At 40.7% G+C, this 25,168-nt stretch overlaps 1 protein-coding gene and 1 long non-coding RNA gene across 37 annotated transcripts in view; one reads left to right on the forward strand and one right to left on the reverse strand.

The window, feature by feature from the left end:
• Slc14a2 (solute carrier family 14 member 2) overlaps window positions 1-25,168 on the reverse strand; it is a 358,539-nt gene that overhangs the window by 306,692 nt on the left and 26,679 nt on the right. The gene's annotated exons all lie outside the window — the stretch shown is intronic.
• The window catches only part of LOC128113003 (uncharacterized), a 202,537-nt gene that overhangs the window by 6,895 nt on the left and 170,474 nt on the right, over window positions 1-25,168 (forward strand). For 35 of the 36 annotated variants that reach the window (XR_008219269.1, XR_008219272.1, XR_008219281.1 and 32 more), the window contains exon 2: window positions 16,441-23,628. This is a non-coding gene — a long non-coding RNA (uncharacterized LOC128113003). The remainder of the gene's footprint in view (window positions 1-16,440; window positions 23,629-25,168) is intronic. The other variant, XR_008219302.1, reaches the window with a different exon arrangement.

Here is a 25,168-nt window from a genome sequence, read left to right on the forward strand (position 1 = left end):
ATATTTTACTAGCTATGATAAAATACCATGATCATGGCAGCTTATAGAAGGAAGGGTTTATTTGGGCTTATGGTTCCAGAGAGATAACAGTCCATTACCATCATGGCAGGGGATTTTGGCAACAGGCAAGCATGGCCTCTGGAGCAGCAAGCAGAGAACTCACATTTATAACCACAAGTAGGAAGCTGAGAAAGGATGAACTGGGAATGGTGACTGGCATTTGTAACCTCAAAGCCTATTCTCAGTGTCATACATCTTCTGGCAAGGCCTCACCTCCTAATACTCCTCAAACAGTGCCACAAACTGGGGACCAAGTGTTCAAATGCCCAAGACTGTTGTGGAATATTAGTTAAAGATATGTTACATTCTTTTATGCTATGGAATATTTGTTTAATGATGCAAAGATGTGTTGTATTCTTTCAGGTTGCGTTTGTTTAACTCTGTAAAGCTGTGTTACTTTGCCTGTCTAAAACACCTGATTGGTCTAATGGAGAGCTGAACGGGCTAATAGAAAGACAGAAGAAAGGATAGGCGGGACTGGCAGGCAGTGAGAATAAATAGGAGATGAAATCTGGGAAGAGAAGATTGAGGAGCAAGAAAAGGAGAAGGAGAGGAGGACTCCAGGGTCCAGTCACACAACCAGCCATGGGAATAAGAAGGAAAGAAAGGTATATAGTGTAGAGAAAAGTAAAAGCCCAGAGGCAAAAGTTAGATGGAATAATTTAAGTTAAGAAAAGCTGGCTATAAACAAGCCAAGCTAAGGCTGGGCATTCATAAGTAAGAGTAAGTCTCTACACATTTATTTGAGAGCTGAGTGCCAGGCCCCAAAGAGTAAAAAAAAACCCAACTACATGAGACTATTTGGGCCATTCTTATTCAAACCACTATAGGATTCAAAAAGATTAAAACAAAAATACGTGAGTATTTTTCTGTATTCTATCAGAAATAAGCATTTCTTCTATGATATTATCATTCCTCAATTTCACTGATATACATTCTACTTATGGTATCATATTTCTTAAAAAACACCATGGACTTACCCTTCACTGATAGGCTTAAAGGAAGTTTCATAATTTTCCCCAGTGTACACAGCAGAAAGCCCTTCAATACTTTAATAGAAGGAAATCAGGGATCATTTGGAGGTTGAGCTACTCTGTGGAACAGTAGATCCGGTAGGGCATGTGGACAGTGAGGGATGGGGCATAAAATTCTGAAAACTCTCCCTCCTTCTTTATTGTTACTTCTTTTGGCCATTCCCATGGAGATCATCTTTTCCCAGAGCAGAGAATTTGTGAAAATCTTGACAACCTTGACTTTGCCATTTAACCAGGTGAAAAGCTATTGTCACCACTAGACAGAGTTCAGAGTTCCCTGCTGTGATCTGAGGATGTGCCTGTGGATTTATCTGTGATGATAAACTGGGGGCTTCTGTAAGTCAGAATATCCATGACATGCCTTTTCCTCCTAGTGTCAGTCACAGGCTAACTATCAGTCACAATAGGTGGAAATGATGAAGAAGGAAGGAGTCATACCCAAATTTGTACCAGCAATAACCAGAAGACAATGTAGTCCTCCTCTACCTGTTTTTCAAGGTTCCTTAGAAATCAGCCTACTCCCCATATTTAGAAGCTTGGTGATGGATTCAATGAGGACCGTGAAGCCTATTGATTTGGTAAGTAGAATGCAAACAAGTTGTACTGGTCATTCAGGAAACATCAATAGCGTAGATAAGCTTGAACCAGCAACTTCTATTGGCTATAGCATGGATAATTTGTCTTCATATTTACTCTGTATTGATGCCAAAGAGAATAAATTAGTAATTTGTTTTATAGCTTACCTCAGCCTTATCCCATCTCTAAAATTGCCTCAACTACTCTGGCGCCCAATGTTCGTGGTATGAATTCATTAAAAAGCCGCTTACGCCGGGCGGTGGTGGCGCACGCCTTTAATCCCAGCACTCGGGAGGCAGAGCCAGGCGGATCTCTGTGAGTTCGAGGCCAGCCTGGGCTACCAAGTGAGTTCCAGGAAAGGCGCAAAGCTACACAGAGAAACCCTGTCTCGAAAAAACCAAAAAAAAGAAAAAAAAAAAAAAAAGCCACTTGCTTGTGGTCTTACAGGCCCCAGCTCAGGTCCCAGCTACACATTGCCAGTTGTGGTGGAGCACGCTGGTAAGATTTGCTGAAGGAGGCAGAGGCAGGAGGATCCCGAGTTTGAGGCCAGCCTGGGAGGCTTGCTAAGGAGAAGCTGTGGCTGGGACCAAACCAAAAACAGTGGCAGCAGGACCATGGAGGTGGTGGCTTCTACTCTGAGCTACAAGCTGCTTCTCATTGTGTTGGTGACTGTGGTGATGCTGCTACCTGGGATGAAGTGTTTACTGCTGCTTGTTCAGAGAAGAATTGTCAGTATTTTAGGTAGGAAGCTAAGAATTTTGCTTCTTATAATAGAAAATGACCAGCTTGGCACAAATACTTGCTGTCATCTCTGTCATGTCATCATTTTTGGAAGAGTCCCTGATCATCTTATTAAAAATCTTTTAATCTCAGAAAGGAAAAATCCATTGGTAACTCATTTAGTCTATCCACTTCATGTACAACTCTGAGAGTTCAGAATAAATCAAGCCTAAAGCAGTCATAAGGAGACTATCATAAAGAACTGGACAATCCAGAGACTTATATTTAGTATCGCAAGACCTGATTAGAGTCTTCATGCATACTTCAAGCATATTCAGGTTTTCACAAATACATTCATTATATTGGTACTCAGTTCCATGACCCTTCTAAACCTAATGTGTATTCTCTCCTTTCGATCCTTAATAGTGGGTTAGAGGGCTGGGAAGATGACTCAGTAAAGTGTTTGCTTTGTATGCATGGGCATCTAAAATCCATCCCCACGTAAAACAAACACCAGGCATAGTGGTGAACTTTTACAATCCTGTAACTGGGAAATCAGGAATGATCAGATCCTTGAGACTTGCTGGCAAACCAGACTGACTTACTTGGCAATCTGTAAATTAATTAGAGGTCCTTTCTCCAGAAAGAACCTCCAAAACAGGTTGTACTTGAGAAACGACACCTAACAGTGAAGAGTGTCCTCTGACCTCAACACGCACCAGCACATACAGGTGCATACACACACACACACACACACACACACACACACACACACACACACACACACACACACACATACACAGAGACAGACAGAGACAGAGAGATATGTAAAGGAGGGAGAGAGAGAGAGAAATAAAGGAAACCCATACACAGCATAAGTCACAAGGATAAATTGGTCTTTGGGAATTAAGAGATGATTACAATTCTAATATGGAAGTTCTTCCTGGGTTTGCAGGAGTATTATGCTATACTGGTTCACATGGATAAGTTATAAATATTTTCTGTAACATAATTGAACTACAAGACAAATACCAATCTTTCTATCTTTTCAAAGAAATGCACAGAATTAGGATTGTAATTTACAAGCTCCCAGACTCCCAAATTCACCAGTTTATCCCATTTCTTTCCTGCATCCCTGATCACAGTCATGTGCTTGGTTCAACTGGTTTCACCATCAGGGATGTATGTCTTAGAATTTCCCTTCAGTTCCTTGCCCATGTAGGCATTCCTCATACATGAGGTTTCCTTTTCCTCAAATATTATTTGGTATTTTCCCCTCTCCTCTATTGACTCTGAATTCCCACTCTTCACCTCATCACCATTCACTAACTTTAGATCTCAGATCGACTTGCGTGCAGCGGCCTGCTCTTTCTCTACCAACTTGGACCTGGAATTATTTTTTTTGATGTATTAAGACAAGGTCTCAGTCTATAGCCCATGCTGGCTATGGATTCATAATCTTCTGACTGCTGTTCTAATGGATTTCTTTGATTATATTTATTCTACTTTGATGTCATTCAGAACTATGGATTTGTAATATTAGTTGACCATTGTTTGTCTTCTCTAATAGAGACTCAATCTTGCAAGGGAGAGACTATGTCTGTCTTTACACCTTCTCATTCCCAGGACCATGTTCCTGATAAATCATAGTGAAAGCTAGAAGGAAAGAATGAAAGGAAAAGAGAAAACAAGGCATGGATGCCAAAGTTTGGCCTACATTGTCAATCTTCTTTCTCCTTGGTGCGTGTGTGCGTGTGTGCGTGTGTGTGTGTGTGTGTGTGTGTGTGTGTGTGTGTGTGTGTGCACGCATGTGCAAGCCCTGAGCTATTTTCTCTACCCAGAAAAAGAAAATATATATGCAGCATTGCCTGTGTGTGGTTCTTTCTCTATATCCCTCTTCTTCTAGGCAATTTTAGTTATGGTTCTCCCCTGACCCCTCTTTTTTTTTTCTCCCTCTCTCCTCTCCCACCTCTCTCTCTCTCTCTCTCTCTCTCTCTCTCTCTCTCTCTCTCTCTCTCTCTCTCTCTCTCTCTCTCCCTCCCTCCCTCTCATCCCCCTTACCACTCTTTGCTCTTGATACCACTCTTTCATTACTGGAGATTGAACCCAGTGATTTATACACAATAGGCAAACTGTATTATCAGAAATTTAAATTAATTTTTTTCATTATTTTGAGGTAGGGCCTCACTCAGTTGTCTGGGTTTGCCTTGAACATGCTATGCATCTTAGAGAGCCTGGAATTTACAATCTTCCCATGGGCCTTTGCCACCAGGTTCAGGACTTGCCCCAGTTTTGCTCTGTTTTTCAAACTTGTCTCTGGTGACTAAAACACTCACGAATGTGCATCTTTTGCAGAGCCCTAAAGTACATATTTGTCACATTAGAGAATATGGTGTTTGAAGGGACCGATCTCAGTTCCCATCAATGATGCAATTTCCCTACACAGCCATGACTGAATTTCTTGTGGGTGACACCTGACTCTCAGGTGACTCTGTTCAGTAGATTGGGTGCTTTTTTGTGCTCTGTGATCCCATGTTTGCTCCCACTAGGTTCTCCAAAGCCTCCCAGTATGTCTACTCACTCTACTGAATGACTCCCTTTCTCACCTCTAACCATTCTAATTCCAGTGTCCTTCCCCCTTCTCTGTTTCATGTGTATATCATCTCCTCCTATAGATCCTAGTCTCCTGGATGGAACAATTTTTTTTTCCTCTTTCATGCACTTTTAAAACTCAGTGCTTGTCTAGAAATATGGCAGGTATTTGCACAATTAAGGGTATAAAGAATAAGTGAGGTATAATAGGGCTAGCGTGGGTTAAAGGGAAACTGTTTGAGCTACAAGAAGGATGAAATTTCCTCTTTTTTTCTCTCAAATGGTGTTAAAATTAAACTGATCAGCATCAAGTCTTTCAACATTCCCATAGTAGCCCTGTTCTTCCAGTTAATGCACATTTAGTTGGGAGGAAAGCGATTATGCTTGAACAATTGGTATCAGAATAAATGGCCAAAGAATTTTATCATCAGAATAGCACAGGAACACAGACAATTAAACACAGCAGAAAAGATCAAGAGGGAGAGAGGAGACAGGGGAATATGGAGTGGAGTCAAAAGCATGACCAGGCCAGGAGTCTTGAGATTTTTCTGGTATCCTCTGCCCTCATCCCAGAGGATACATTAGGTTTAATACAGAAAATGACTGACAAATTACTAGGTCACTGAGTGTGAAATTTATATTTTGCTTTTTGCTTTCTCCCATCCTATAATTGTATTGATCGAACACTAAAAATATTGCTATTGTCTCCTTTATTATGGTGCTTCTGAAATGCGAGCTGCTGTGTTTCGGTGGATATATTTTTCCTGGATAAATCTTTTTCTTGTAATAAATAAATCTCCTGATAGGGTCTTATTTAAATAACAGTGCTCTGGGAGTGAGGCAGAAATCAAAAGATGAACCATTAAGCCTAGTAATAGGAAAGCACTGTGCGTCAGCCACATTACCACATCCTGAGAAGCCACATCAATTAGGTACCTAATGTGTGAGCCATCACGTAAACCAGTGCAGCCACGCACCCCTCATGCTTACACTATTGATTGCTGTACAGATGTTGGGTACTGAGCAGAGCCTCTTAACTCTCAGGCACGTGGGCTGTGGTATTGCTGCTATTGGAAGACAGAATGGACCTCTTCCCCAGGATTTCCTCTCACTGTGACCTTGAACTGAGCATGTGTTTGTTGGATAATCATGCCTATGTAAGCCATGTGAGTGTTCTTGGGAATCAGAGAAATCAGAAATAGCAACTACTTAGCATACTCAGAGAGACACTGTGATTTCTGGGGCTTCATCCAGGTTGGTTTAAAGTGACATTCATTCACTCAGAGAAAATACTCTAAACACATGTCTCACAGATTTCACCGACTCTTTGGTCACCTTAGGTCTTAGGGAACTCTTTCTTTCCCAAACTTTTAACATGTTGTCAGTCTATTTTATCTCTGTAGCTCTGTATCCTTAGAGTAGTGAGTGCTAGAATTGAATTACCTATAACATATTTGCTTTTGTCTTGAGGATTGTGTGTGTGTGTGTGTGTGTGTGTGTGTGTGTGTGTGTGTGTGCATGTGCGCGTGCATACACACGTGTGCATGTGTGCCTAAATTGGGTTGGGCACATAGTATTTGCTCAGTAAAAATTTGCTACTACTGATTCATTTGATGACATCTTATATTATTTTAAGTCGTCATTGTTTCCCACTATTGGTTCATTTAGATGCTGCCTTTTATCAGTTCCCTGGATCTATAACCTACCTAGAACTGACTTTCAAGTCCATTGGCATTTTCTTTAGCTAAGCTATGTCTAGTTAGTTCTCTTAGTCTTCTTCGATGTTCTACTTTCTGCCTTTTTATTGTTTTATAATCTAGAGTTTATAGCACCTTGAATAATTTGAAGTGAACCATCTGGGGAAGCTCAGGAGGTAACAGTGCTGGGACTGACGTGGACTCTATTTTTACCTGTTTCCCATAATCACTGCATTTACTTTACCATGTGACTTGAAATGCCCAACTCTAACCTGTGGACGATGTTGCCACCTGGTTTTGCCTGACCTTTGCTGTGTTCTCCAGTGGATATGCTGGTCCACTGCCTAGGAGGCCCATTGATATCTATTTGTTTCACAGGAGGAGGATGGAATGTGGCCAGCCAATCAAAATATAGAACTGAAGAAAGACAATTACTAGTAAACTTTCTTAAACAGCAGAATCTGGTCTAGGGAGATGGCTTAACAATTAAGGTACTTGCTCTCCATGATGTCCAGTGTTTGGGTACGTAATGGGTAAGTGCTGTGGCCTCTCTTTAATTCCAGCTTTGAGAAATCAGAGATAATGGACTCTTTGAGCAGGCTGGCTCATTAGACCAGTGCTATTTGTGAGCTCTGCATTCAAATGAAAGACCTTGCCTCAATCTTTAAGTTGGAGAACAAGATGGAATGGAATATCCCTGATGTCAGTCTCTTCGGCCTGTGCATGCATATATACACTCACTTTGGAGAGTGAAAAATCTATACCAGGTCCATGAAGCTATCTGCTCTGTAGGATGAAGAGGTGGGGAACATGGGCATGAGCAATTATCTGGATCACTGTGGGGATATAGAGAAGGAGAGAGGAGAGATGAGGATCAGTTTTCATTGACCTGTGAATTTTGTTTCTCTGTGGAGACAACTAGAAAACATCAGATATTGAATCTGTACTTCATACTACTGAAATGAATTAATGTGAAATAGATTAGAGACCCCAGCATGGAAAACCAACAACAACAACAAAAAACCCCAGAAAACAAAAAACAAGAAAAACTGTTTTCAAAGAAAATGGCACCAAGAATTAAGGTAGATAGGAGTTTTCAATAATGATATACATATGAATAGAGAATTCACAGAAGAGGAAACATAAATCATAAAGATGTGACAAGAAGGAAAAGATGTTATCAGGAAAATATAAATTAAACAGTTTTTCCACACATGACATTGGTAAAATTGCAAAATTTGGCAATTCCAAGTATTGGCAAGGATGCAGAAAGATCACAACTCTCATTTACTGTTATCGGGAATATAAATTGGTCCTTCTCTAACTTTGAAGAGAAACTTGGCACTTTCTGGTAAAGTTGAAGATGCACAGTCCCTATTCTTCAATTCCCTTAATAAATATTTCCCCTTTATTAACACTCAGGGAGGTCAAAAGGACATGCATATGAATCAGAGCATAATACAAAACAGGAAATCATTCACAGATCTATTAAAGGAGATTGGGCAAACTACAATGGAGTTACAGAGCAGTGTAAATGAACCAGATGATACACACAGAACAAGTCAATAAATTACGTCCAGAAGAAATAACTGCTGAGAAATGTTGGAGAACTAGAAACAACAGTCTAATAAACAAGAGGTAAGCCTGAGGTGCTGTGGGGTAGCTTTAGTAGGTCCTTATGAGCATGGTCTGAACAGATTTCCCTCCTGAATATATGTCCCCTGGACTCCATAGTGTCATCCTTAAGGGATTCTACCTTATCCAAAATCACTGTTTGCCTGACACCTGTTGAGGACCTGGCACACATCTTCAGCAGTGTATTTTAAAATGAATGAGTAATGACAAGAGTCAAAGCTACCCTCTGCATCTAGACTGTTGCTTAGAGCTGTTTGCATTGCATTTGTTTGCTTCTTGCTCACACACATTTTACCATTTCTCATTTTTGGTTTGTTGCACAGCAAAGCAACTTGCTGGCTCTTATCTTTTAATCACATATTGGGGTTTGTCTTTTTCCCTTTGTATTCAAAAGGTCTACTGCACGGATTACGCTAGGCCTTATCTAATGCACTTAGCAGAGTTGTTCATTGTATCTCTTATAATGAACTAGTATTTGAAAAGTTCTTTCCTGAGTTCTGTTCATTGATTTAGTAAACTCTTGAATGTTAGGACATTGTATAGAGTTCCGAATTAACAGTCAACTATCTAGAAGTATGTGGGACTACCTGGGACTCGAGTACCATATCAATTGAGGTAGTCTTGTGGGACTGAGCCCTTAGCTTCTGGGGTCTTTTAGAACTTTGTGTAGTCAATGCCAGAATTGATTTTAATTGAACAATTAATGTTGGAGAATTGATGTTGGAATGCATAGGAATAATTGCCAAATGAATTGATCTGTGTGTATATATTTATTTAATAAATGCTCCATGAAATGTCAAGGACTATGGAGCATTACTATGATAATATAGTAATGTCAATGATTGTGACACATTTTGGCTAGAGAATTTCTGAAAGAATTTTTGCATATTTTGACCCTTTTCATTCTGAAACAAAAAGTAGAGTATTACAGCTTGTGAAACTTAATGGGTCAACAAAATCACAGCTTTTCTTAGGCACAAGTTTCATCACAAAAGTTTGCTAACTTGGGAAAGGGTAGCCCCACCCTAGGGACTACATAGTTATAGGACGCCTGGGGTCTCTTATAATCAGATATTGCTGTCACATAAAATCTAGTCTCGTCATCACCTTACAAATTGTCCCTTCTGGATGCATCATGCATTTGGTGACTTCAGTTTTTATGATCTTACTGTGCCTACTATTTCTAAGACACTCTGATTACCCAGAAAGAACCAGAGGGCCACAACAGAACTGGGTCATGGACTTGGGACCCTTTCAAAGGCCTCCTAAAGGCAGGAGAGAATTCCTTCAGCAGAACTTAAATCATGGAATTTAAATTTTTATCAGTTACAAGCTACCATCCTCCTCCTTTTTTTCTCCCATGAAAATTGAGAAAGTAGGAATCCAATTACAAAGGCAAGATAAAAAGGAAAGATAGTAAAACATTTTAATTGGATGGCAGAGACGCCAAATCATATTGCCTGCTCTGTTCTCTGGGTATCACAGCATCGCAACAGGGTCACAGAAGACAGGTACAGTAAAAAGGCACAGGAGGAATGGGTCTTTTCCCGGAGCCTCCCAATCAGTGGCCACCTCCATCCAGGCTGCAGGGTGATCCCTCATACCATTACCTGTAGACAACCTGAACCCAACACATGGGCAGGCAGAATGTACCCCAAACAAAAGACTTATCTCCTCTGGGCTCATTTCAATTGCGAATCCTCAGAGGCTGAGAGGTGCTGATGTGAAGTAAGTCAGTGAGTGAAGGCAGCTATGAAAGCTTCCCCTGCTGTTGGGTCAGAACTTCTCTTAGGAAAACCACAGTGAATCACAGGTTTTTAGTAAACCTAAAGGAAACCATCTAAGAGCATTAACCTGGGTAGGAAGAGTACAGTCAGCCTCTGACTGAGCACAGGTTTGGGGTCTGTGCTCAGTTTTCTATGTCCAGTCCCGACCCCACAAGTTCTTCCTGACTCAGCAACTCATCAGGTTTTAAAGGACAGGACCGATGATCCCAGACTTGTAATTTGGATGACAAAGAAAGGCTGATGCAAGGCCTGGTTTAAAGATCGCATAGGTTAGAAGGCCTGAAGTTTCTTGCTGTAGAATTATTTCTCATCTAGAAGATAGTTTAGAAATCTTAGTTGTTCCCAGAAACAAAGCTTGAGTTTCAGAGGGTCCTGGGTTCCTGGGATGAGGCCCAGTTCACGATTGTTTCTTAAAGACTAGTCCATCACTGAGCCCTGAAAGTTTGCCTCCTTTGTATCTCTTTAATGGCTGTGTCTCTCCATCCTACCCAGATGGATTGTGGCATCAAAAGCACCATCTTTCTGTGGAACACTAGCACTCATCTTTTCTAGGGCTCCTGGCATCCACTTTGCTTCCCTCAAATATACTCTTCACACTTCAGCCCAAATAACTCTCTATAATGTAGTTTTGACTTGTCCATCTTAGCTCTGTCAAAATTCTCCAGGGCTTGGCATAGACTGGTCCCTGTACATATCTCTGACCTTAACATTGAACTATAATCTCCTTCCCTTTCCATCCAGCTGCACACACTCATCTCCCATTTCAAGGAACTCTTCCTGCTATTTCTGCTCCTCAGAAGTCATCCTCTATTCCCACAATATTTCCAGATCTCCTCTGTCCAATAAAAGCATATGCAATCTCCCTAACCTCATTGTAACACTCATGCTTCCCAGCGGCATTCCGTGCTTATAGATACTTCAGTTAGCAGAGTTGAGTTTCTTGTTCACAGCAGCCTTGTTCTATAACATTGCTGTGGAGTCTAAATTAGTGAATAAGGGGCCATTGCCTCCAAGAGAAATATATAGTTAGTCTTCTGCAAGCCTCTGGTCATATTGTCATTAACTAATCAATAAAGAACATTGCCTTATGTATGGTTCCGTTTTAAAGACACGTTATTGAACGTATATTGTTAATTCATTAACCCTGAACTCATAGCAAAAGCAGTATATTTCCAGCCTAAATGAAGACAACAGAATAGCTATTTCCTTTGGAAGACAAAAATGGCCTTTATGCCTTAAAAGCATTAGATAACACTTTGGCGTCTACATTAGGCCATATTACAGGATGAATTCACCAACAAAATGTGCACAAAAAGAAAAATGTGTCACCAGATAGAACATGAAGAAAAACACGTGTTTCCAATGGACAGCAATAGGTGCTGCTTGCTTGTTAGGCCGCACCTGGAAATCTGAACATTTGGCAACTCACATTTCTCACACTGTGCACATGTCGGCAAATGGGTTGCAAGTACATTTTACTGAGTAGAAAAAAAGTTCACTAACATAGAACTGGCAAATAAAATATCAACAACTGTGCTTCAGCTCCCACTATATTTTTTGTTACAGCTGACCTAACAATGCTTAGAAAGTTGTAGAAACTTAATTCATAGATACTCAGTGAACCAATAAAAGGGAGGGATGCCTGAAGTATTATATTGGAAAAACAAACTAACAACAATTGCATTCATTTATCTATTCAGTTTAAGGGATGACCTGCCTCTTTTGTGCCCATCCTTGGGGCCTGTGTTTGAGAAGAAATTCTGAAATAGCTAACAAGGGAGATGATGAGGCTAGTCATTCTATTCTCTAGCATCATACAAGGACTGGCTTGCAGTACAGTACAGACAGTGAAATCTGGTCTAAGGCTCCAGTGAGATAAGTTTCCTATTTACCTTGAAATGCTGTCCTTAGAGTTAACCTAACTGGATCCAGTTTCTTATTTTATGATAGACTTCTCAAATTTTGCCACAAGGCCACTGCTGCATTTGCCTCAGGGTATATTTTCCTTCAAGAAATAGGCCAGGACTCTTGTTGCTTCTAATATTTTGTATGGTTTCCCTCATACCTGCCTAATAATAAACTTGTGTGTGCACCAAAGACTGGAACCCTGGCCACCTGGCAAGTTATAATTTGGAAATCAGATCTGTCAGCTTCTCTTCTTCTGACATTGGGCCTACCCAGAATAACTAAATAATTGGCATGAGTCAGTTTGTAAACAAGTCTGTCTCTCCTTGTCTCTTGTCATCTTCCGTATTTTTCTTGAATTGCTCATCTCTGTTTGGTGCTATTCTTTACAGTCCAGTGCAAGCGCTCATAGTTGAAGGTCCTCTTGATCCTTCTGTCTCTTCAGGATTTCTGTTCTGAACCCTTACACTACTTCCAGCTAAATGCATACAACCTAGTACACAGTTCCATGGTCAAAGGGTGGTTTGCTGTTTTACTCTCTTAAATGTATGCTTTTCCAATGTGAACTTAAAAGAAAAAGCCAGGCTATGCATTTCTTGATGTAGAGATGTGGTCTACTTTCCTTGGAGACTCTTTATACCTGGCTCAGTTAATGCTTGGCAGCCAATCAACTGGCCTAGCCTCCAGACATTTGGAGTATATACATAGTAAGTAGAGGCCAGCTGAAGGATGCTGAATTCCAGGCAGTGGATTTAGATGTGCTGGTGAGGATACTGGGAGCCATCATAGACACTTATTGTTACATTTCCGTGTGAAATATGGGGCCAAAGGAACAGTCCCAGAACATCTGTCTAGGGCTGGAGGCCAGCACATATCCTCCAGATGTTACTCGGCAGTCTATGAATGTACTCTTCCCGCTCTGTTGGCCAGAAGGTAACAGAGGGAAGGAGGCAAGATCCAGAGGGAAAGCTGGTGAAATAAAAGAGACATTATAAGGCGTACCTTTGGAGAGTAGTCAATTTATAGGTTCTGAATATTGAGCTATAAATATCAGCATCTTGGAATCTCAGAGTGAGAAGGGGCCCTTGGAGATTATCAGGTCCAGCCTCCTGCCCAGCGCAGGATTATTAACCATGACAGGCTGATGTTAATAAGGATTCCTGCTGCTTGCCCTGGAAAACTCCTTTCTTCCAGCTCACTCCCTCACCTTTTATATTCTGGTAGGCTACTGCCCAGAGGATATTTTCCCAGTTCAAATATCTTTTTGTTTCCTTTGGATTCACTTCTTTGAAATTTGTCTTCCTTACAAAAAAGGTAATACAAAAGTGTTCTGTCCAGGTGGTGTATGTTTATCTCCTTTGCTGTCCCCCACTTTTCTAATTAATTGGTGCATTTTCGAAGTGAATGCTGGCAGACACTTGCTCCTTTAGGGTCTCTTTACCTCTGCCAAAAACCAGCCATGTTAAAAACCTATTTTATGACTAGGTTTTCCAAAGTTACAACCTCCCTCATTCCAACCAGCTTGGCAAGAAGGAAGCCAAAACACAGATTAAGCCATTTTCTCCTCATTATCGCCCTATTAAGCTTGCAGAGATGCTTTGAAAGCCCAGAGCCTCATCTACCTGCCTGCTCTGGCTTGGGACACAGCAAGGGCTCAGCATGTTTCTCTGAGAGGAGCTGTTTATCCCGTGAGTGACAGGAAGGATCCTCCCCTCCTGGAGATGAAAGGAAATCCCACATGTAAAGCCCGACAGAGCCTTGGCTACTCAGAACTCTTGGGAAAGAATCATCTGGCAAGCCAAGTTCTCCAGGTAGCTGAGGCTATCTTCTGTGGGCTCCAAGTTCAAAATGATTCTAGTTAGCTTGGAAGAAGTATCTGCATTTCCACGCCTTTTAAAATAGAGAATACCAGTTGGCCTTTTCTTGACTATGGGGGCATGTATTTATTTTTTATTGACAGCAACTCCATGGATTTAAATGAGTAACAGGAAGCATGCAAAACTGAGCGTCACATCCAGAGAGTGTGAAATACTTTGTATGCTTCTTTGTGAATGAAGAAGAGTTTGTCTACTGTCTCTTCTCTGGCCTCTTCTATGGCCCTGACTTTATCTCCAATGTGGTATCACTCAGAAGGACATTTTATTTATACATACAACTTAGGAAAATCTCAAAAATAACTCTGGTAAGATAAACTAGGGAAAAGAAGGAGCAAGAAGAATAGGAGGGGAAAAGAAAGGAAAGAGGGAACATACTGTGTGGTTCTTTTTACATCAACTCTGCTCTTGAGAGTTCCAAATCATCTACATGGCAGAAAGCACATAGATAATTATCTGCAGAGCAGGTAGGTGGGCAAGAATGAGAGAGAGGGCAAGAGAGGCTACCCAGGGGTAACTTTTGAAAGAGGTAAATACATTCAATGTTTTGATTATAGTGAGGTTCAGAGGGATTAATGTATTTGCCAAAACTTACATGTCATATTTTAAATAACCAATTTTTTTCTCTAAAAATATATTTTTGTTTGTCATACTGAGGATTGAACCTAGAGCTTTACACATGCCAGGAAATTTCTCTATGCTATGTCTAGAGTCATTTAAAAATTTTTAATTTTGAAAGAGGGTCTCACTAAGTTCCCCAGATTTGTCTTGAACTTACGATTCTTCTGTCTCAGTTTCCTGAATAGCTAGGATTACAGGGTTTTGGCACCATGCCCACCTTTATTTTATATTAATTATACCTCTAGAAACCTACTGAAATACTTACAGATCTACATTGTAAATTGCATTTATTGGCTTAGACTTTTGTGGAAGTCCTTGTACACCTAGTGGGAGGAGATGTGGACTGGGGTAGGGAGAACCAGGCCCCTTCACACAGACCCTTCAGTGGGCAGGTGGGATTGTGGTCACAGCTCTGTGGTGGGTGGGTAGAGCTCCAGGTCAGGAAAGTGAGTTATAGTCACTGAGGGAAAACTCTGTCGTCAGCATGGAGAGGGGTTGACTACTTTTCATTGGTTGATCTGGGTTTGTTTTTAATCATTTCCATATAAAAGAAAAGAAAGAGAAAGACAAAAAATTTCTAAATAACAAGAGTCATCTAATCCAGGAAAACAAAAGGTGCTTCTTAGAGTGCTGACCTAATGATCAAGAGAGACTCGAGGAAGGAGATATACTTAGTGATATGATAATGGAAGTTTATGGACCTTATTTCCTATTCTCATGCTTCAGATGGAATTGTGGGAATATAGAAGCTGCTACTAACATGTCTGAGGTTGCCAGGAGTTAAAGAGACAAGAGTAAGCTGTGGAACAGTGTTCACAGACGCAGGGCAAGTCATTGCTGCATCCCACTTTCCAGATCTTTCCTTTGCCACCAGCAATATTAACTGGTGTCTTCAACGGCACCAACAGAAGAGGAATGAAAAATTCTCACTGAATAGGAGAAACAAGATGCAGTGGTTCTGTGGATTGCGAATACATGACTTACGATAGAAGGCAATAACTGAGGTTCTGTTTTTATATTAGTTCTCCTGTTGTGTCACTGATGACATCCAAGTCCTAGAACAAACAATTCACTGGTGACCACATCTCACACAGAAACTCAAGGCTTCAAGGAATAGGATGACTTGTTAACCGGAAAGAGTCTCTTTACCTTAAATTGTGAGCATTTATAAGATGATACTCGTATTAGAACCCCTTGGGTATCTTTGCAGTGTATTGCTTATCACTAGGTACGATAAACTATATATACTTCTCAGTTTATGATCAGGCTCAGTCAATCTCACAGACACTTTATTATGAGAAACTACTATTACAAGTCTTATCATTAATAACCATGGGTGTTGGGTAGTTTGAAGATGTAGCTCAGTACCTGGTACACAATAAACACTTACTAAATTAATGAATGGAATCAAGACCCTATTGACAAGAGTATGCATAATCAGTCACATGTTACTCTGCTATTCCCTTTTGATGAGGTGTGTTAAGTGCTGTTATATTATGGGTTGCATGAGCTCCTTTACATGTTGGCAAGAATTTATGCCCTTCAAGCATCTCACTATGGCTAGTGCAGGATCACATTCCCTGAACCTTTAATGAAGATACATAGATGAAGCAAATGTAATTTACTGACTCCACATTTTTTTCTCAAGACAAGTCCTAGATCATATTATCTTTGTTATTTCCTATATGTGCTATAAGATATAAGTTACATTGTCATTATGAAATAAATGGCACTACAGCAATCTTTGGATTTCAAGGAAATGCCTATAAAAATGCCATCTAGTCCCTTCTTGCAGTAGGCCCTGTTCCCGGACTGTCTCCTTCCTACTGTCCTGAGACCAATAGACACAGTCTTGGAGACAGTCACTCTGTTGCGTTATGTAGCCACCAACTATAATATTTCTGCCTCTATATCTAATAAAAATGTCTCTCCATTTCAGACCACGCTGTGTGATCCTCCAAGAAGGCAAATAATTTCTTCTGTCAATGGCTATGATTCCCCGGAAGATATTGATGCATTTGGGAGTATAATTTGGCAGAGGAAGGAGATAACCTGAAACCACAGACTGCCCTAAACACTCTATTACGAACAAAGAGAAAACAGCTGAATTGAGTTGGAGGAAAGCCTTGTTGAATGATAAATTGCCAGACCCTTCGAGGCTCAGGAGGTTTCAGTCCATTCACCCCAGCTGCATTTTTATGAATACTTGAGGAAAGAACTTTGAAACTGAAAGACTCTGACTCATGGTTTGACTGTCTGCATTGGTTCCCAAAGGTGGCCTGAGTCTTAAGAATCACAGCTGGGAAATTTGCTGTGTGCAGATCCCTAGACCCGGGCCCTTCATGATGGTCTGCTCTGATCCTCATGCAAAATTGAATCATCCAAAAACACTGCCAATACTTGTGTTCCAACTTAAGCTATGCATTTAATTTAAGAGTCATGATTCTAGAAATTTCTCTTCTGACCAAGGAAGGCAATTGTGAATGCAAGAGAAGGCTTTGAGTCAACCTTGCAAGGCTATGTGTCCTTTTGAGTTGTTCATTCTTTGAGTTTGGGTTCTAGGGGCATTTGTCTTATTTTCTTCTTTCCACCATCTTGGAAGTCTCTTGAGAGACGTTTCTACCCACCCCTCCAGGTCCTTGGTCATTAGTGAGCATGTACACTATGTTTGAAAGACAGAATCAATGGCCAAAGAGAAATTTAGCAGATGAAAAACAGATAAATCTACCATAGCAATTGATTTGAGTGTTACAGAAGCCCTTAACTTTAAAAGAAACTTTTCGGCAGATGGGGAGAAGGTGCAGTGATGTCAAACGTAGCAGAATTCATCCTCTACAGAGAATTAAGCCCTTCACATGCACAAGGCTGCCTGCCACTCCTGGGCATAGCTGGTGCTTGTTCTTATCTCTTCTGTTGTCTGCTGTTTGGGTTCAAACTTGGCCTGAGCCCTAGTGGCTGGAAGCCATCACTTCACATTTGCAGATAAATGATATCAATGTGTTTAAGACATTCCAGAAAAACAATAATAATAATAAAATATTTGTGGTTTTGATGGAGGGAAACAGATGAAACATGAATGCTACAGTGCTGAGGATTCTTCAAGGTGAATGGCTTGTGTGGAGATATCTTACCTTATTTTTGTGTATATAGAAAGTGGCAAAGAATGAAACACTGTAGAGGGGAAAAAAGACACTGAATTACTTCCTCACTACTCCTAGAAAACAAACAAGCTTTCTGCTGCTTGCTAGAATTTTCTGTGCTTTAAAAATGACTTTGAAGATAACATTCACAATAGCTTCAAAAAATGCCTATAAATAAGTCTAACTAAGGGGGTGAAAAGTACCTACAGTGAAAACTTTAAGATACTGAGTAAACCAAGGAAGATGTTAGAAGATCTTCTAAGCTCATGGATAAGCAGAATTAATAGTGTGAAAGTAGCGACATTATTGAAAGTCATCTACAGATTCACTCTAATCCCCATCAAATTCCAGTAATGTTCTTCACAGAGCTAGAAAAATAATCCTAAAATTCATACTGAAAAACAAAAGCTCCAAAAAGCTAAAGTGATCCTTACCAAAAAGAGGAGAAATGCTGTTAAGTATCACTATGCCTTATTCTAAATTATATCACAGAGCTGTTGTAACAAAAACAGCACGGTGGTACAAAATGGAATTTAGATCAATGGAATGGAATAGAGGACCCATACATAAATTTAAGTAGCTAAAGTGACCTGACATTTGACAAAGTTGTCAAAAACACACATTGGAGAAAAGGCAGCCACTTTAACTAAGAGTGCTAGGAGAACTGAATGTCTACATGGAGAAGAAGAATACTAGATTCATATCTCTCACCTTGCACACAAAATAAAAAACAAGTCCTTAAGTGGAAGATACAAAACTCTGAAACTTTTAGAATAAAAGATAAAAGACAAACAAACACTTTTCAAGCTATAAGCTAAAGTGAAGACGTTCTGAACAGGTCTCTAGGCTCCCCCGAAAAGGCCAAGAAACTGATAAGCACAAATGAGACCTCATGAAATTAAAAAGCTTCTGCACAGAAAAGAAAGCAGTCAGCTGAGTGAAGAGAACCTACAAAATGGGATAGAATTTTGGCTCACTATACATTTGAGAGAGGATTGATATTAGTAAGCATTCTTATTTAGAGAACTCAAAAACCTAAACAATAATAAATAGAATAACTCAATCGATAAATGAGCTAATGAACTTAACAGACAGTTCTCAAAATATGAAGTGTAAATGACCAATAAACATAGGAAATCTTCAATTTCACCACTTGTGAGGATTAGTTTTGACTGTTGACTGGACATAATGTAGAATCATGGGGAGTGGGGAGGGGCGGTGCAGCATCAGTGAGGAATTATTTAGATCAGGTTGGCCTGTGGACCTGCCTGTGAGGGATGTTTATAGATGGATATTTCCCTGTCCCAACTGCTCGGTCCCGAATAACTAATCCAGAGGATTAATATTAGTTATAAATGCTCAGTCGATAGCTCAAGTTTGTTACTAGCTAACTCTTACACTTAACTCATTTCTATTTATGCTTTGCCACATGGCCCATGGCTTGTTACCCTCATTTTCTACATGTCCTGCTTATTCAGTGACTAGCTTGTGTCTCTCCTGACTCCACCCTCCTTTTTCCCATCATTCTCAGTTTTGCTTTCCCACCTAACTTTTTGCCCAGCCTGTCAGCTTTTTATTAACCAATGAGAGTAATACATACTCATAGTGTCGAAAAGAATTGTTCCACAGCAGATGTTCTTTGAAATAATTGAAGTAGGAAGATCCACTGTGGATGTGGGGGGCACCATTTCATGAGCTGGACCTTGGACCAGGTGAGAAAGGGAGAGACAGCTGAACACTAGCATGAATGTATTAGTTCACTGTTTTCTGCTCTTGCTATGGAAGTAATGTGACTGTTTCAAGTTACTGCTGCCTAGACTTGCCCACAATGATGGCCTGGTATTATGAGCCAAATAAATATATTCTCTCTAAAGCTGATTTCAACAAGAATGAAAATAAGACATTAAATGTCAGAGAAATGCAAATTAAAATTATATTGAGAGTCCTTTTAACCACAGGCAGAATGAGAATGGTCCTATCAATAGTCAGCCGAGGAGGGAGGATGGGCTCATGGGTCCCTACCTTTGCCACTGAACTACGAGCTATGAGTAGACTCTGAGAAAGGGGGAGTCACTGTCTTTAGTGGTATCCCTCTCCTAAGCCTACCATGCTCCAATGATAAGCCCCAAACCTACAGTCATACAGATGGCCCTGATTCATCTTGGTGGATTCCTAAATAAAAGGAATAGATAGAAATGAAAATAAGGATTTGTGGAGAGAGAGGTAAGAGAGTATACAGGGTGGTAAGGAGGTAGAGACTGAGAGTGGTCAGTATGCATGGTATACATATGAGAAATTATATTATACAATTATATCTTGTATTATTATATGAGAGAGAGAGAGAGAGAGAGAGAGAGAGAGAGAGAATATAAACTAGTGCAGCCACCACGAAAGTCGGTGTGGAGGTTTCTCAGACAATAAAAAATTAAATCTCCCATGTGATCTAGCTGTAGCCCTCCTGGGTATTTATCCAACGAACTCTAAGTCAGCGTACTGTAGAGCTACCTGCACATTTATGTTTGTTGCAGGACTCTTCACAACAGCTAAAGGATTAAACCAACAGACATGTCTCACGACAGAGGAATGGGTGTAAAATATGGTGTATACACAAAATGGATTCGTTTCAACCATGAAGGAGAAATCAAGTTGCTTGCATGAAAAGGATGCAACTGTGGATAATCCTCTCTGAAGTTGGTCAAGCGAGTCTCAGAAAGAATGATGCTATGCTTTTTGTTGCTTCTTGCTCCTAGAGTTTCTAGAGCTGCATAAAGTCATGTCTACATTTATGAGGGGAAAGTAGAAATGAAACTGTCTAGGGGAACAAAGGGGAGAAACGGGAATGGAGAAGGGTGGCAGGGGAGGGAGAGCAGGGGTGATGGAGGGCCAGTATACTTAACACACAATAGGCAACTGTATGAGTACTTAAAAAATAGTTTCTTCAAGAAAACATAAAATTGACTTGAAAAACTATGAACTCTGAGTTATCACTAAAGATAGTAAAGGCCAATGATGAGAAGAAATTTGGCTCCTTCTTTTACCCTATTCAGTCTGACTGTTCAGTTAACGAGTTATGCTTGTTAGAAAATTTACCTGCTTTGCCAAGTGACAAAGCTTTATCATCCAGGATTAATGGGATTTGGGATACAGAAATATTTACAATGAATTTTACTTATCTGCCTTAACTACTTTCCTACTGCTGTGATAAAACACAATGACCAAAAAGCAACTTGTGGAGGAAAGGGTTTATTTTATTTTACAGCTTGTAGTCCATCATCCAGGGACATCAAAGCAAGAACTCACGCATGGCAGGGACTGATGACAAGGCCATGGAGGAGTGCTGTTTACTGGCTTGCTCTCCATTCTCAGCCTGCTTTCTTATACTATCCTGGATCACCAGCCCTGTGGCACCACCCACAGTGATCTGGCCCCTCCCACATCAATCATCAATCAAGAAAATGCACCACTAGCTTGCCCACGGGCCAATCTAGTAGGGAATCTTTCTCAATTGAAGTTCTCTCTTCTCAAATGACTCTAGCCTATGTCAAGTTGACATAAAACTAGCCAACATATTATGCATTTCCTCAAGTTCCCTGAGATTTATAGTATGTCATAATTCCTTTTGACCATATACTTCTTACAATGCATGGAACACATGTTGGTGGGTTTGTGGTGTGTGTAATTGTGTCCTCATGACAGTGACAGTAGTTCAGCAAGGCGGAGATTAAGCCAAATGTTTATCTTCAGAAACAGAGACTTGGGGATAATTTTTCTATCAAGCAAGGGACAACGATAGACTTCACCCAGGATCTTATTTCAGAGTCAATTCTCTTTCTTCAGCACAAGAAGTTGGCAATAGGAAGACTTTTAGAGTGGGAAGGTGAGTGATAATTGGGGCTGTTGCTGGGATAGTAAAGACTTGAACATCTGAGTGAAGAATTTGAAAAGGGTGCTCATTCATGAAGGCTGTACTATGTTTCTATATCCTGCTTAGGGACCTCTTACCTTGTTTATAGCAGCCCACCCCATACTATTCAATGGCTGGGACCATGGCTAAAATTTTAGAGCAATCCTTACATAGAACCTGGAAAACATGCTCCACCATCTCTCATACAAATACAGACGTGTTTCCCTACCCTCTAGCCAGAAGATCACATGCTTTAAACCTCAAGACTAGTATTATATTACTACTACACATATTCTTTTGCCTGTGACCAATTGCATAATTCCAAGTCCAGGGGATAAGGCTTACCCATATGGTTAAACCCAAAACTGAACACCATCTTGATGTCACACAAGCCCTCAGAGTCATTACCCCGTACTTGCCTTCCTGGCAGCACTGAACAAACTGGTACCAGCCCCATGTGTTTCATAACCTCAGTTCATACACAAGGACCCCATCAGCTGAACTGCTCTGACTCGCATTTGGTTCCTGAAATCCAAAGTGACAATTCTTTGAACCTCAGTTTCCTCATTTGGCATGAGGAAACATCTCATTAGAATGAGATCATCTCTTCTTTTTGCAGAATTGTTTTCAAGATTAAGGAACATTCCATATGGTTATTGGTCTACTTTGCCTCTCTGTTGCTGTGAGAAAACACTGACCAAAAACAACTTGGGGGAGGAAGACATTTTATTTGGCTCACAGGCTACAGTCCATCATCAAGGAAGCCAAGACAGGAAGCAGACACCACAGAGGAACACTGCTTGTTGGTTTGCTCTACCTGGGATGCTCAGGCATCTTTCTTACATAGCCAAGGCTCACCTGCCTAGAGATGGCACTGCCCATAGTGGGATAGGCCCTCCTAAAACTATTATCAATTAAGAAAATGCCTCACAGGCAAAGCCACAGATCAAAAGGATCTCTTCAGTTCTTCAGTTGAGGTTTCTTCCCAGGTGACTCTAGGATTGTGTCAAGTTGGCAGCTGAAGCTGTTATCCTATGTAAGTCACTTGTCACTCTATCCAGCTCATAGTATAACTATAATAAATAATGAGCATTGTAATAATGGTAGTACTAACATGTAATGTATGTTATTATAATCAGAAACTCTGATGTCTTGAGATCTGAATTGACTATTCTGTAGTTGAATTTGCTTTTAATAACAGCAGCATGAAAATTTAATCAGCTAAAGAATATTGCATGTCCTATTCTATGTTTTTTTCTCCCAAATGAACGTTTATTGTTAAGTACTGTGAGAGTTACATAGAAGAAAGAGGAAGATCTCCTTCTATACCTGCAGGACAATAGCCTCTCACGGTGGACACAAGACATATATGTATTAAACTAGTGAGCATACATCTTAATCTGGGAGAAGTCAAATGCAATAATTTGAAAAAAAATTCAAGATCCTCTCTTGCCAGTTGTATGAAATTTGGCGGTCCCTAGAGACTGTCCCTGTTGTCATTCTCCAGCCCTGGCATCCAGAGCCCAAGCATTCTTAGTGGAAGCATCATTGGGATGCAGCCCATTCCATTAGCAGAGGGAATAGTAATACATAAATGGACGATTATGTGAAAATTGGTGAGGGAGAGAGGGCACATGACAGAGGCTTGGGTGCATCAGCTGAAGCTCAGACCCACTCACCATTTCCCAGGGACCGCAAGTTAAGTCTCTTTGAAATAAGTTTCCTCACCCATCTTGCAACATTTATGATTGTATGGCCATTTTTTGTTGTTGTTGTTCATCACAATCTGCTTCATAACAAAATAAATGCCACCTCGCCAAAGGAAACGAGACATTGGCAATTCTCATGCCTTCCCAGACCTTGTCCAGGAGCCATCACAGTAACAACATAAACAAATAGATCACCAGCCCAGCTCCCTCTCCCCTCGATTGCCTCCTTTTCCTTTCACTCTGAATGCTCCAGCAGAGTGCAGAGGATTTCACAGTTCCTCCAGCTCTGGAAAAATCATTAAGCCCTTCTGCTGGTCGACTTTGGACACATCTGGAACAAATTATCTCCACTTTTGGAATCTGAATAAAGAAATGTAAGCCTCACTGGAGAAATGTGAAATCTAGGGTGGGATTTGCAAAATGGTTTAAGGTTTGCGCATGTACTTTTTTTGAGTTTGTTTGGGTTTGGAACATATTAGAAAAAATAATAAGGCTTGCCATGTGCTTTTCATAATTCCTTTGCTTTCCATAAAAATCATTTGGCCCCTCCCCCAATTTTCCACCAATTCTTAGTAGCTCTCATCCGTAGTGTTAAGTGTTCTTCTTATGTAACATGAAATCCATGAGTTAGGGAGGTTTTTGGGGGGGATTTGATTAAAAATCTCAGCCCAATCACAGATTGAATGCTTTTGTCACGCTTCCAACCTCATGATGCCCAAGTACCTGTTCAGAAACTGGACATGGTCCCCGAAGGAGGTACTGAGACTTTACAAATCTCAATGCCCAGGTCCCTTGTCTTCGCTCAAGAGCAGCTGCAGCAGGCCATAACCCCAGGGCAGCTCAAGCTGAGCTTGTTGCTTTCATCCCTGTTGCCTTGCACAGCTTCCTCCATCCTTCTTGCCTCTGACCCTGTGGTGGATGTTTAGCAATAGCGGGATGGAGGGCTTGCCCAGGCTGGGAGATGACATAGACATCTCACAGAGGCCACAAACTGCTGCCCCTAGGCTGCTCTTCCTGGGGTCTCGGTGACCACACTCCCTTCCTGCTATGCAGACACGAACCCCATCAGAAAGCAAAGACAGATGCTTTCAAAGAGGAATCAGGAATTAAGAACCAGCCAGCCTTGCCTGGGAAAAATCAAGAGTAAGGATAGAAAACAAAGAGTTGGACAACCTTTGTATCAGAAAGAGAGAAATCTGACGGAGCTACACCTTTTTACTTTTTTTTCCCCATTACCAAGACAGTTTCAGTTCACAGCTGCCCATCTTGGACATTATTTTCAGCTATGCCTGTGTAAACATGGTGTCTGTCCAGTCATGTCCTGGTTTTAGTTCTGAAATCTATGGCCCCTCTAATATTCCCATAGCTCCTGAAGCCTCATCCAGAGGTTTCCTGTAAATTCATTCATCCCCATTATTTCCTCCTCTCAGTCTGTACCACAATGTCACATACAAACAGTGACATGCCAAAAGTGCCTGGGCTATGACACAGACAGACAAATGCCAACAAACCTCATGTCAGATACAAAAGGACAGACATTGTATGATTGTACTTATTTCATGGATATAAAAGAGTCAAATTCATAGAAGCAGAAAGTATAATAGAGTTTTCCAGTGGGCAGCAGAGAGAGAACGGAAGTTATTCACTGACACAGGAGTTCTATTTGGTAAAATTGTTATTTATTACGCCGCACAATGTTATTCATTAAGCGGCGCTGTTTACCGTATGAGAAAAGCCACAAGGTACAACAAAACCCACTATAAGAATTTATTAAGGGGAGGAAATAGAAGGGGATGCTTAGGCCAATGGAAAGATCGTGCAGGAAGAAGAGGAGGATTACGTGGAACCTGCTTTTATAGATTCCCCTGGACATGCACTTATGAGCTTACTTGCTATGCCACACATTTGCATAGG

The sequence above is a fragment of the Peromyscus californicus genome, unplaced genomic scaffold (genome assembly GCF_007827085.1).
Source record: "Peromyscus californicus insignis strain IS unplaced genomic scaffold, ASM782708v3 Scaffold_17__1_contigs__length_78620276, whole genome shotgun sequence".
Taxonomy (NCBI): Eukaryota; Metazoa; Chordata; class Mammalia; order Rodentia; family Cricetidae; genus Peromyscus; species Peromyscus californicus.